The 15,370-nt window shown below is 38.3% G+C and overlaps 1 protein-coding gene and 1 pseudogene across 1 annotated transcript in view; one reads left to right on the top strand and one right to left on the bottom strand.

Annotated features, from left to right (window-relative positions):
• The window catches only part of SLC4A7 (solute carrier family 4 member 7), a 93,747-nt gene that overhangs the window by 61,903 nt on the left and 16,474 nt on the right, over window positions 1-15,370 (bottom strand). The gene's annotated exons all lie outside the window — the stretch shown is intronic.
• LOC144245917 (large ribosomal subunit protein uL15 pseudogene) lies at window positions 11,186-11,865 on the top strand (annotated as a pseudogene).

Here is a 15,370-nt window from a genome sequence, read left to right as displayed (position 1 = left end):
GTAAGACTCCTCTTGCCACCTCTGGTTTTCTAATGTCTTTTCTCAGTCCAAGAGAAAAAGAGTAATTCCCCCTTGCAGAAAATGAAGTACCAGAAATTGTTAACACTACTTATTTACCTTCTCAAACATTTGCTATCATTTAGTTCAGTACATTTTTGGTATCTACCATATAAATGCCACACATATTTTTTGAACTAGTACTGAATAAAGAGTCAATCCTAAATTGCATTAATTTTTATGGAAAGCCCTGAGTTTGGAAGAACTGACCACCTCCAGCAGTATGTGGTGGCCACAATCTCAAGGACTAGCATGAAGATGACGCATGGAGTATTAAATCCAAGAGCAAGTTTCCACTGTCATCCCTGCAAGCACTTCTCACCATGCAACTCACTTAACCTTGTGCAGTCACACACGATTTCAGACAGGCATGCTGCCAAAGTGCATTACTGAATAACCACTTCCAAGACAGACAACTTGCTAGAAGCACATTTCTAAGGTACTTGAAATACAGTTCAATCAAGTCATTCTGGTGAGAGACAGTGATCATAAATAGCTGATACAGCTAACTGTAAACCTTTGAAATCTATAAGCAACACAGTAACTGTGTTAAGAATAATTTGAGATCAACATTTAAGACCATTACTTAGCTAAGTCAATGTTTATGTGCTCCATTTACATTTCCTCAGACTAAAGTTCTTCCCCAGCAGAATTACGGAGTGATTTGCAGCACCAGAAGGGACTGTATTAGTGCTCATGGAAGTAAGTAGGGCTCAAGAGAGGGCACAAACAAAAGAACCTCCACAAACACCATCACCCTTCCCTGCCCCCACCCCCCCAAAAAAATTACATTCACGCTACAAAAATTACTTTCATGCTACAAAGAAGCTTCACTGCAGCATTTATTGAAGTAGATAAAAAAACCAAAACCAAAAACCCAGCATAAAAACCAACCAACAAAAACTAACTCCAACTCAGGATGGGGAAGGAGAAGCACACTCATATCTATGTTTTTCCTTTATATATCTGCCCCTGGCCAACAGTTTAACACTTATCATTTTAATAGCATTCTAATATAACTGCCTGTACCATCCCAGTGGTCCTACATACTGCTTTGTGACTGCAACTGTATCTCAAACTCTCTGGCTTGAAGAGAAAGCAAGCAGCTCCCCTCTCATTCCCACAAGAACACATGGATAAATCCCTACTTTTGTAAGCACAAGAGATCTGGCAGACAGAATATTGCTCTTAGACTGGAATGTGGCACCAACAAACCATTCCTCTCAAAACAGGAGCACACCCTGCTTACACAGCCAACTGGCGAACCATTGTAGCGCACTGATCTACCAAGATCAACAGCATATGAGCACTTGTGCACAGTGCATTTTGCCTTTCACATCAGTTCTTCCTTCTTTCACCACCAGTAAGTACATAGGAGCAGGTCAGCTGGATCAAACCATCCATCAACATGCTGTCTGCAAGAAGATACAACAGGAGAGGCCCTGTGCAAACTGGATCAGTGTCAACGTTGGCTTGACCTTCGGAAGCATAGCCAAAGCAGGACTCTTGTTTTATTATCAGCCCTCCTTTGTGGGATGTACATTCAGGAGATAGATACGACAGCCATCCAAAAAAATTCCAGTGACAGAAAGAAACCAAAAAATTAATTAACATAAGATTGTTGATATTGCTCTGCTTCCAAAAAGACATTAAAACCTTTACTTTGACCATATATCTCAAAGATAACCAAAGAGGAACTACACAACCTCACCTTGCAAATGTATCCAGGTATGTGTGTCTACATCTATAAAATATTTTAACACTCACCTTTTTCAAAAATAGATAAACTAACTTGTTTTGTTACACAGGTACTGAAATATATTGTTCAAAGTAATTTAGAGCCCACAGGGTATTCATAATTAATTTTCAGAGCCACATTTCCCAAGTGGTCTATTTCAGAAGTCTGCATTTCTGTTCTAGGCACACGTAATACTCCATGTAGTCAGGAAATAAAATGCATCTCAAATTTAAAGAATGCACATACAACCCCCTCTCTATCCATTCATCCTCCCAGAGCTGCAAGTTAAGAATAACTAATGCTTCAGGGAGTAAAAAGCAGAAAAGACCAGTGTTGTAGACCCACAAAATTAGGAGATTAAGTCTACCAGGGACAGCAACCCTATAAGGGAATGAAAAGAAACCAGAAAAAGTGTATTTGTTAAGGTAATATCTGAATGCTGAATGCTGAGTTGAATGACAATCACTCTACTTCAGGCAAGCATAAGGTCCACCCCATAGGTCTCCTACTGCTACCCACACACAGCACCAAGCAGCCTTAGCTAAAAGTGAGTAAACAGCAAGGGCTTGTAGACTTGGTGTACCTGCAGGAACAACTAACAGCAGCATTTGGTAAGTTCTAAATATATTATTTTACTTCTCTTTCAGACTGATTCTGCTTTTAAACCAGAGGTAAGATGAGCCCACAGTAGGCAAGAGGACAGGCATCTGTAGTTGCTGCCTCCTTGAAGGACAACCAGGATACAAAAAAAAAAAAAAAAAATTTTCAAACTTCTTTCTAAATAACAGTAGGTGAAGGTAATAGGCAGCCTATCAAATTGTTCAACTTTGGTTGAATTGCACAAGTGGTCCTATAGATGCATTTGAAGTCCGTTCTTTAGGCACAGTCCCTGCACAGCAATACTGTATCGTCAGAAGTTGCCGGAGTGATGAAACACTACCAGTTCTAAATCAAGCACATCAACCTAACAGCCAAGGAAAAATGCACCACATATAAATGAGCCCTGTCTCATTTTGTCATCGTACAATTTTTAGCTGGCCTTGCCTCTAAATATATACAGATGAGAGCACAATTAATAATAATTCACAAACAGAACACTTGCCAGGTTTAAAATAGGAAGCATACTGTTGATGGATTCCCCCTTAGTTGTATTTTCTATGGTCTCCTTTGCACAGGAACAGCTGCTTTCCATAGTTTTTTTCCCCTACTATCTTAGTACAGGGTATTGCTCAAGTACCACAGGAATGATTCTAGTTCAGCTCAATGACTTTGGTGTCACCACATATCCCCCCTTTTCCTGTGAATTTTACCTGTGTGTGTACAGTGTGTACAACTCCTATTTTACATGAGAATCGCCACATGTAAATGACAACCCCTCCTAAGCTACACTCAGAGCCTCGCAGGAAGGTGTGACATTTAGATTTATTTCAGTAAGACCATAACTATAATGGAAGAGGTTAGGGATACTTAGAAGTTTTTTTAGCCTACTAATCCTCTAATTAACTGTTCAGCTTACCTTACTAAGTACCTCTGACCAATCTGCTTCTAGAGGACTTACAATAAAAACACAGCAGCTTTACAAACCTTGTGTGGACAAGCATGTCCAAAAGATATCAACAGACTTCAGTCAGACTATCCAGAAGTTTCATAGTACTTTTAATTTTACAAAAATGTACGTGGAGGGCACTAAATATGTGTATGTGTGCTACTTCAACACCACAAAACCCAAGCAACTTTCAGGAAAAAAAGCAGTTCTAAACACACTAGTGTTTTGCTTCTTGCACCGTCGAAATCTAATGTTTGTAAGTAGTTTTATCTCAGTTCTAGCAGGCCTTACTCCAGCCAGGGTCACACTAAGCACCACAACGTGGAAGAGAAGCCATGTCCCATCCCAGAAAAACTAAACATGCCTTTGGACAGTAAACCAAGTGTTTGTGTTAATCACAAGAGAAAATTAAATTGTCAGAAAGAAAAGGAAACAATGCCAGAAATAGACTGGTCACGATTGTGAATGCTTATCAACCATGGCATACCACAGCAATTCATCAAAAAAACTGGGTTAAAATAAGCACAAGAAAAAGAGATGGCTTGATTCCTAGCAAAGTATGACTAAAGTGCAGGTGAATATTTGATTAAGATGAGAAGCCCATTTGAATTCAGCCTGAGTATTCTGCAAGCCAGAAAATTCACCACCATCCATAAACTTAGCAAATATTGTCACCAATCCAACACAAGATATCAAATTGCATATCTAATATTATAGTAGCTATTTTACGAAGTTGTATTTTATCACTGCCTCACAGTACTAAATTTCATTCAAAAAAAAAATCCATATCTCCATTCACTTAAATGTAATTAAGCTAATTCCTGAAATTACAGGTAGAAAAAGTAGAAGTACTATCCTGTTTACAACTAGTCACCTCATATCTTTGCCTAGTCTTCTAGGCATATGCATGCTTAATAGAGTTCTGTGCCCAAAGCTGAAAGTAGCACCACAATGAAAACCAAAAATCGAGCACTGTACTACAGAGACCTTGGCAAACATAAGGCCACTACAATCTGATGCACTCTAACACATCTTAATCAAACTCTTTCTTATGATCACACAAGGAAATAGAAAATTTAGGTGTCTTATATAAAGTAATTCAGGGATCTTTAGAGTTTTACACCTTAGGAAAATTCCATCCCATAGATTTTAGTTTCCAGGAAACTTTTAAAGCAGTAATCCCTGTTACATGCTGCATTGCAGTTACATGGCAGTGATAATGACAACCCATACAGTGGCTAAGAAATAGCTTGTAAAACTAAGATTAGAATTCATTGTACAAATCCCCACAAATTGAGTTTTTATCAGTGCCGCTGAGGTCTGAAAAAAATGTTATCTCCACAAACACTTCAGGTACACAGCTCATTAAGTTCACTCTCCCCTTTTTTGTCAAAATGCAACAATTAACTGGCTATTTCAAGATTCTTTACCAGAAACATCCCTGCTATACTTGCACAGAATCAAGCAAACCCACAGTTGATAACCTTCAAATTAAGAAAGGCAGACTCAAAATAATGGAAAAAATATATATATATAACCCAATCCAAAACACTCGACCAATCTCAAAGTCTGGTAGCATACTATCACAATTCTAAGAGTACATTTTCTTTTTGAATTAATCTTACTACGATTAAGCAATTCTAACAACACAGCAAATATCTTCCCTAATACAGAAATCTCCTCAAATCTTTCAAAAATTTCTTCCACAACTAATGAGTCTAAGGTAGCACACAATTCTGAGCCACAGCTGCTAAATATCACTTGCATCGAATCATATTCAAGCCATTATTACACAGCTGCTATTTACATACACGTTGCATTTTCTTCCCTTGACGAGCTTCTTCCATGCTGATGTGCAGAAGCAGAGAATGCCCTTGTACGAGACCCTGTAATGAACCTCCCCAGAGATCAGAGCCTGCGCACACATGACTGCTTTAGCTGCCTGTGCCTGACACAGATGTACTCCGGGAAACTGCTCCCCCGCCAATCGCTCCCGCTCCAGTCGCTCATCTCCCAAGCCACTGATTACGGTGACCGCAGGGTCGCACAGCAGCAGAATGGGCAAGACGGCATGCCTTCAATTCCAGCTCAGGGAATACCAAAAAAGGAACTGAAAACGAGTTCCACACTGCACATTTTCTGCATCAACAGCTGCTAAGAACAGCTCCAAGGTAATATTTTTGCTCTGATCCAAGACTTCGTTAGCACTACAAAATGCATTTGTACCTCAGGTCCCAGAACAAAACAACCCAGAAGTCAAACATCTGCCAAGTGTGTTTATATCTGTATTATCAACCTCTCACAGGATACTCATTCCAGAGTATGCAGGTGTTTGGGTTTGGCTTTTTTTTACATAAGCTATATATTCTTGTTCAACAAAATAAACCAAGGTTTCCTAAAAAGAAAAATATTTTTTCCCTCCTGTTGAAAAGGTAAGAAAGCACTCATATTAGCTGTAATTAATTTCATGTGTCCTCCCAGAGTAAGCTGTCTTCCTTTCAGGTATTAAGTGAGTAGCTGTATTTTCTCCTTCCTTAAGCCAACCTTTGAAAAATGCAACCTCTGCTTGAGCAGATCAAATTCAGAGCTTCATTTTACCCTTTCCCTCTTCATCACTGACATACCCTAATCTCCTTGTCCCATCATAAAATGCATGGGAAAACTGGCTCTTTAAGAAGTTATCTATAACTTAACCTTTAAGGCATACCACTGCCTTGCTTGTTCCTTTCTCTTCTTTTACTCCTACGTCTTGTTTGATGAGAACTTTAGCAATGAACCTGGACTGATGCCACCCCAACCAACAAACAACTTAGATGAAATAGAACAAGTAACATACTGTCCATGAACTTGGTGCAAATACATTGTGCAACTATGAAGATGGTATTTATCACCTAGCTGTAGAGAAATCAGAAGGCCACATTCAGTTCCTCTCACTGCCTCAGTCCAGAAAATTCTCTAACCATAGGCTAATAAAAGTATTCTCAGATAGTGCTGACAAGAGAGTTTAAAAGTAGTTTGTTTCCACTCTGTAAATAGAAATTCACTCTAACACACGTACGCATCTTTTTAACTTCCAAGCTATTGAAGGCCTCTCTGCTGCCATAGGTAAATGGCTATAAACTAAATGATTCATACAGGAAGCACAGAGTTAAACATAAATATCAGATACCCTAACTCTTAGAGATCTCTTCTAAACTGGGCATCCTAAATCACACCTATTCTTTCCCTAACACAGAGCACAGATTCACACAGCTCTTCATCTGCTCAGATGAATACTGAAACAGCTATGCTGAAAATGTTTTCTGGTGGCTCCCCCATACTTTGATGAACTTTTCCTTAGCATAAATCCATACTAGAAGTAATTCAATTGCTACAAGTAAAAATATTTTCGTTTAGTTGAGAGGGGGTGTGTGAAGAGAAAAGAAGCTGTCTATTCCTTAGGGATAGAATAAGACGGGTGGGAATCACATATTTTATTTCTTTTATTTTTTTCAATTTTTTTAAGTTTGTGAAAAATTACTTGTTTGGTTTGAATACTTAAAAAAAAAAACTTTCTGAAGCAGCTTATTGAATTTCTTTATAGTCTGTAGTCAGCCAATTCCTTGTTAACAGTCACTCAGTCATTGAACAAAACAAAAAAAAAACCCACTCAGAAGCAAGACAAGCATGTTTTTTTCAAACAGATGGAAGTTTTTGTCTTTTAAGTCCCATACCAAAACACTTTGTGGATAAACGTCTGCTCTTCCCTTAGAGTAAATACCAGGAAAAAGCTTCCCATCAAATGGAGAACAGCAGAGCAACTTCAAACTACAATTGTCTCAACATGTTTAACTACAGAAGTATTCTAAAACAAACTGTAGGCAAACATATTCAAAATTATCACATCCTTGAACACGTTCAGTGACAACACTATGAGAACTCAGAGCAGAACTATTTTTGTGCTGGAGCAATATTTTAACTGTATGTTTGATGCTGCAAAAAAATCTCTATAAAGTTTATGAGGGCATTTATTTTAATAAAAGAAACATAAGTAGCTATCATGAAACATACACGTTTTCCTTCAACATTCATTCTTCATTTTCACTTTTATACCCCTTCAAATTTCACTTATTTGACCTTATGTCAGTCTATAAAAGCATGTTTTTGAGAGATGGGTCCAAAAGAGTATGTACCACTTATCTAGACCAAAAAAAATATATTCATTTGAGTTCTTACATCTTTGAAAAACTTTTAATTTTTCCCAAGTGATATACAATTCTGATCCCAGTCCATTATGAAGTGGCAGTGAACTGCCTTACTGCATGGTCTGTATAGTGTCTAGCACACAGAGCTGTGCTTAATCTGCCATTCCGAAATGGCAGGACATTTAAAGTAGCTGCAGTAAGCAGGACTGAGCTCTCAGCAGGATTTACCACATGAGCTCCAGCCCAGCTGCTATCTGACACAGTCAGATATGAGCACAAGGAAACAGAGTGCTCATTTTCTTGCAGAGACACCATACTGACATACCCACACATGGAGCCCTGTAAACTCTGTATCTATTGATACTTTACCATCCTGGTTTGCGGAGTGGGGAGGTGGGGTGCTAAGAGTTGCATCCAAAGTCCAAAATCAACCCTTCCTTTTATGATCAAATCAGATCAGGGAACTAGAGTTGATGATCCCTATGTTTCCCTTTCAAATCAAATTAGTCTATGATACTATGACTATCTTTTCTAACATTGCACCCCAAAAAATCGACCCAGTCCACTGCCACCCTTCTTCATGCAGCTGAAAGGACAGCAACTAACAAGCTCAAAGCATCTCTCTTTAGGAAAGAATATATAAAAAAAGCAAGACAATACTTCAAAATGAGGCTTTATTTTGGAGAGATTTTACTTGAAGGTGGTCCAGGCCATGGGGGAATTCAGGAAGGAGGCAAGGTGCTAGGGTATTAAGATGATGAAGGCGCTAAGTTGTACCACACAGTCTAAAGTTCATATGTCAAATACCTCTACAGATGGTTTTGTTCAGCTTCTTATCAAAGGGGAACCTACTAAGTCATATTAAAAGAACTTGCTAGGAGTTTATTTTTACGAAGAAATTAAATATAGGGTATTCCTCAAAATAACATTACTGTCTTAGAAAAGAAGAAAGTTTTGCCAGCAGTGGTTCTTCATTTAGTGAATTAAAACTAGCCATAAAATCCAAAAGTCTTACTGCCTACAAGTATTTTTCAGAATATAATTTCTATATAACACCTAGTTCCCATGACATACACCTGCACAGCATTCTTCAGCTTGCATCGGCACGTACACATGGAACTGGGTTTTTCCAAAAAAAGAAAGGAAGAAAAAAATAGATGTATTCTGTACAGATATTCTCTGGTGTATTGCCCCAGTAGCAGAGTCTTGGGTATCTGAGCACATTGCAGGACAGCTGTCAGAAGCCACGAGGATGCTGAGAGCAAACACGAGGCAGATCACTAGTTTAAGCCCTCCTGACATTACACAACTGCACACCATTTGGACAGCTGAATACTCTCTAGAGATCCCACTGAAATTTATAACTTGAACCCTCATTAACAGCAAGATTACTATGTCCTCTAGTGTACTATGTACTACTTGATTAATCACACCACATTCTGATCTAAATACACTGATGATGTAGAAAAACAAAGGATGTGTGTGAAGTTTTCCAGGACATGTTCCAGGACTGAAAACTGTCCCTCAGTATAGAGGGATGAAATTCACCATGTTCCAACAGAACCCCAAGATCTTACAGCAGAATGCATCCTCATGTGGTCAGTATGCAAATGCCACTGAGCTAGGCTAGGGAGGGTTGGGTGATTTGATTTGATAGGGTTTTCAGGAGGTTGGGTTTTTTTAACTTCTGGAACTTTTTTGTTTTTTTCTTTTTTTTTTCTGGGGGGATGGGGAGAAGGGATGGCAGGGAGACACTAAGGAATTCAAAGCTGCTCACTTTACAACTGTAACATACTGCCTTTAGCTAAATTCATCTCCAGGCATTTTGGCAGCATTTTTGAGAGGTATTTTAGTTTTTCTTCATCCTAAAATAGTCTTAGATCACTGTGCAAGTTCACAAGAACTATAAACCAGGGCTGTTTCAACACTATTAAGGCCGCCTAAGCAAGGCCATATGTTTAATTGTTCTAAAACCACTTATACAAATATTCTAAATTATGGAGTGGTTTTGGCAGGAAAGGGACCTTGAAGATCATCAAGTTCCAATCTCCCTGTCATGGGCAGGAGGAACACCTCCCTCAGAGTTGCTCAGAGCTCCAACCTGGCCTTGAACACTTCCATGAATAGAGCATTCACAACTTCTCTAAGTACCCTGCTGCAGTGCCTACCACTCTCACAGTAAACAGTTCTCACTCACATCTAATTTAAACTTACTCTCTTTCCATTTGATCCTATTCCTCCTTGCCTGTCACTGCATCTTCTCTTAAATAGTCTTGTCCCATCTTTTCTGTAGGCTCCTTTCAGGTACTGGAAGGCCACAATTAGATCAGTCCAGGCTGAACAATCCAAAGTCTCTCAGCCCTTCCTCATACATGTGCTCCATCTCTCTGATCAACTCGGTGGTCCTCCTCTGGATTCACTCCAACAGGTCAGTGTCCAAATATTAAACTCTAGATTAATTCCCTAGAATAGATGGCATCATTGTGAACAGCTGATGAGTCCAGATATGAAGCAGCATAATAAGAGACAGATAAAATTTTATCTTGTTTATATTGACATTATTTAAAGTACTTGCACAAGAAGATCTGGTTTCCCTGACAGCAGATCCTCAGGAGGTAAACAGCAAAAGAAAAAAAAAAAAACCAACAACAACAAAAAAGTCAAATCATCCAATTACTGAGTTAGGGCATATTGCTCAAATAGACCAAATCAAACTACACCCAAACAGAACATCTTCTTGACAAGACCATCAACCATTAGCAGCTAATAAATAAATGAATTCTTTCCATGAATGGTGCAATTTTTGAATGATTATTCACCTGCAAGTCATACCACAGAAAAGCAAAATACTGAATCTCACAAATTCACATTAATTGAAGGCTTAATTCTTCACCTTCAGCTTTCCCTATATCTTAAATTCTCTATTGATATAACTGCATCCCAGTCAAATCAAGTGTCTGTGTAATAACTTACTAACATCACATGTTTATTTTTACGGTGAACAAAAATTACTACCTACAAATCAAAATTCAGTAAGTTATAGTGGGAGGGTAAGCCAATGTTTCAAATATCTATAGGTAACTCATACAGGCGGAGGCATCAGCATTCTGCTGGCCCACAACATTTCTTGTTAATAAGAAGCCAGGCAGGATGAAAATAATAGTCTGCTCATGCAATCTGAACTACAGCAGCATTTCATCATAATTTTTTAGCTCAGTGCTGTAACATACAGGATTCAGGTCCACAAAATAAAAAGTCCACAAGTCACATCTCCAAAGTTATGCTGAAGAACTTTAAGGTATTTGAAATCCTTGTAGCATGAATGCCAGGCAGATTATTACTACTGTTACACATGCTGAATATCAACCAGCCACCAGTGTAGTAGCAAGCCTCTACCACAACAAATTCACATCTACAAAAAAAACAAGTTTTAGCAATCCACACGTATTTTATTAATAAGGCAGACAGTACCAGAAAGCTGCAATTCCTGTTTTGTGCTAGTGCTGGCCGTAATGCAAACCTGCAACATACCAGATCAAGGAACTGAGCCAGCAGTAAAATGGCACTGATGGTATTTTGCTACTTCAATTCGGGTGCCACTCAGCACCAGTGAGGCGCAAGCAAGGGAGATGCTGAGCCCAGAGCAGGTAGAGCAAGACCATGGGGCAATTCCAGCAAAGTCTGACTGTAGTGGAGCCACACACTTCCACTGCTGTAGCTTCACATCGCAGCTTGGAGAAATGGCAAGGTACCAGTCACATCACCTTCCACTCTTCTCATATTTTGACAATGCAACATCTTTCCCTTACAGCGGATCTGATGCTTTCCCACCTCTGCCCAGTTTGCCTTTCTTCACTCTCACAGGCACCAGGCTCTTTCCCTGCCCTTGCACACACTGACAAGATACCTTCCAGACTAAGGGTCACCCAGAAGCTGAGAGGGCACATTAGCCACAGCGACATGCATACACAGGAAACATCCCAGACGACGTGGTAATGCTGGTGGTATGCAACATCACAGGATGAACATTTACAAGTATCACTCCGGTTACTTCAGAAAAATAGGCATGACACACTGTCACTTGAAAAGAAACCAGAAGTTCTGTGCTACTGTCAATTTGAAACCGTGGACAACTGTAAGTGAATAGAAAATGTTCAATTACATGAAAAATGAGGCCAGCCTGGCCACAGTCACTGATACTATGCACTCAGGCTACTACAAAATACTGGGCAAGGGGAACCTGCACAAGCAACTCCCAATTGTGAAAGCAAAGTTGTTCAGTAGGAGTCTATAGGGGAAAAATCAAAGAAATTGGTAGTGCCTGTGTGTTTGTGGAATAGAAGTTTTTGGTTTTTTTAATTTATTTTTTTTTAAGACAATGTGTAAAATTAGCCAGGGGAAAAAATAATAATTACCAGCATTGGTGGTTCAGTAGTAGAATTCTCACCTGCCATGCAGGAGGCCGGGGTTCAACTCCCAGCCAGAGAAGTTGGTACTTTTAGGGAAGTGATTCCATGACTCCACTACAGTGAGACTCCACCTGGTTCCCAACACAGGAAGGACATGGACTTGCTGGACAGAGTACAGAGGAGACCCACCAAGATAATTAGAGGTATGGAGCACTATTCCCTGGAGGAAAGGCTGAGAGAAAAGTCTCTTGCACTTCAAATGGAAAAAGAGTAGACTCACATTAAATATCAGGAAGAAATTCTTTACTGTTGGGTGGTGAGGTACTGGAACAAGATTCCCAGAGAAGCTGTGACTGTCCACTCCTGAAAGTGTTTAACTCCACGTTGGATGGAGCTCTGAGCAACATGGTCTAGTTGAAGGTCCCTATCCACACTAGGGGTGCTGGAACAAGAAGACTGTGCCTTCCAACCCAGACCATTTTTGACTCAATGATTCTAATTACAGAATGAACATCTAATTCACTCAACATTCATTTCAGGAAACTAAAACTGACAAAGTCTTTTTTCAGCTTGTAGAGTGAGTTTTTCAATGGCTTTTCAGCTTGTTTTGAGTTTTTCAATGGCTTCAGAAATTGAATCAGCTTATGGGAAAGGAGAAAGGATGTAGTGGGAATGACATTTTTCCCTTTCAGAAATCAGGTACTAGTTAGTCCAGCTCACCTTTACCATGAAGCCATCTTTTAAGACACACATTTGTTACCAAAATTTCTTCCATTTTCCTCTTGTATTTCTAAAGCACAACAATCTTAAAAGTCTGAAAAGCCTGAAATAAAAACATTGCTAGATAAAAAATTCTCAGAACTTGAATTTCTAGGAGTCAGTCCAAGGTCCTTCAGAAGGGCCACTGAAGGGACATTTAAAAGGAGATCCACTTCTGTTTCTTATTTGTCTTGTCTAATATCTTGTAAAGCTATACAAATAAGCTCTTTCTGTTTTAAAAATGCAAGCAGCTGATTTTCTGATATATTAAGGCTAATGCTTTCACTATGTCCAACTAGCAGGTTTTTTGAGAAGTCAGTTTAAAAGTAAGGTGTTGATTCTGACACAACTGACTCATACATGCCACTGTACATGGTGCTTATTTTACAGGAAAGTTCAGCTGACAAAATGCAAAGCTGAAAAGCAAAACTGAGCTAGAGATCTAAAATCAGCCAAAAAAAAAAAAAAAAAAAAAAAACAAAACAAAAAAAAAACCAAAACAACCCACACCTATCTTGTAGCCATTTCATTTTTTTGTCTCAAGTACAACTACCGATACTGATTTTAGTATTTTTTTAGCTTTTGTTTTGGCAATAACCACATAAAAGACAACACAGTACTTTTAAGAAAGACACACATTTCTCTTGCAAAGAGAAAAAAAAATTGCTGTAAGACTCCTATTGTAAATTTATGACTTGAGGGGCTACTTAGAAGAGTTGACAGCATCCAACACCTGGCAGACAGATCACTCTTCATTTGCTTAAACACTTTGAATTCTCTGCTTCAGAGAGCATTAGCATGGTTTGCATGGGAGTTCTAATCAGCCAAGAACTATTAAAAAGACTGCTCTCTGAAAAGGCATTTTTCATTATTTTAGAATCAACAACAGAAGTTACCCATCTTTCTCTTAAAGCCATAGACCACATTTTCATGCACCTTAAAATCTGTACACTACCATCCAGTAGCACAAATACATGTTCAAGGAAAGACAATTTATTTGAGACAATAATTTTAAGAAAAATTGGAACATGTACAACAAAGAACTTAGACAGGCTTTTGGCTTTCACATCATCTGTCTTCCAAAAGTCAATTATCTGGCCTTGCATAAAGTCTACCCATAAAAATTCTGCTACCATGATTTTATTGTAAGTCAACTTTGAACATGCAAAATAAACTTACACCACCCATACTTTCTGCGATGCAACCACAGCAGTTCTGACCAGCCCTAGAACTCTAAAGCTGGCATCAATAAATCAAAGTCATTGCCCTAGACACAAAGTCTCCTCCTGAACTATCTGCCTGAACTTGAAACAGCTTGAAGATGTCCTTACAAACATAATTGATACCATTAACAGATAAAAAAATAAAATACCAAGCCAAATGCACAGTAAACCGAACATTAAGACAAATATCTAAAATACATCATGCAGACTGGAGATCTAAGCAAAAGACCTTCCAGCAATATGAATCAAATATGCTACACCCAGTGGCTACAAGAACTTTATCTTAACATTTTTAATTCAGGATTTCATAGCTAACAGGGAATTTTTAAATGCTGAAAAGAATGTAAGAGTTTTTCTAGCCATTGGCAATGGTATCTGGCAACTAAATTAATTTCCTACACATATCAGATAAGGAGAAAAAAAGAAAGTAAAGGAAATTGCATTATGCTTCTCATTATTTAGAAACCAAGCCTCCAGAACACGTATTTCTTTCCAATACTATAAAATTTGTAAAGAAGGCACCTTCACAGAATCCAATACTTCCTTTTACTGTGGCATTTAAAATATGAACACCACCACTAACAGCCCTGGAGATGTGTTATGATATCAAATAAATTTCTGCAATCAGATACCTTAATTACACATGCATTAATACAACTTTAAATGTTTAACTGGGTTTTTCTGGGAGGGAAGAACATCTTTACATGGTGGCTTTTGGCAGTCAAACACAGCTTTCATCATTCCATAATTCCAAAAGACTGTTCCATCTCAAACTGATACATAAAAGACTTTGAAAAAAATATATGAGGTACATGAGAAATAACAGTTAAGAGCAGCTTTATTGAAATTCTCACCTACTCTCAAAAGTAACATGTACAGAAATAGTTAAATAGGAAAAATTTGAAATTACTTGTCCTCTAGGAACTGCCCATGTTTCTAATGATAAAGTTCCTTTTTCCAGTGCTACTTCACTTAAGTCTGGGTACACAAAGAAAGCAACCTATCCACTAAATAATTTGGATTTATTCTCACATTTCTTCACAAAACTGATTTTACAGAGAAAATCAGCTGCCTGTAAACCAGGTTGGAAAAGTATCACCAACAACAAGTTGTAAAACTTTCCCCTGTAGAAAACAATCAAACTGGCTTCTACTGCACTCTAATCTTAATCAAATGAGATCATATCTGAATCACAGTAAGACATTCAACTTTGGCAGAAAACAGTACCTTTTAATTGACATTTGAATACACTTTGATATTTGGGGCAGCACAACATCATAGCTTTTGGTTATCTTAACATCAATTTCAGAGCTTTTGTCTCAGATATAACTTATTTAAATAGAAGCAAAAATTTCATGTCTGATTTTAACAATGTTTTACACACTTAAAAACTGAGGTTTCCAAAAGGAATTGGAAACACTTTCATCTTTGGTTATCGAAATCAACACTAGTAG

The sequence above is a fragment of the Lonchura striata genome, chromosome 1 (assembly GCF_046129695.1).
Source record: "Lonchura striata isolate bLonStr1 chromosome 1, bLonStr1.mat, whole genome shotgun sequence".
Classification (NCBI taxonomy): Eukaryota; Metazoa; Chordata; class Aves; order Passeriformes; family Estrildidae; genus Lonchura; species Lonchura striata.
This window is presented reverse-complemented; position numbering and strand designations above follow the sequence as displayed.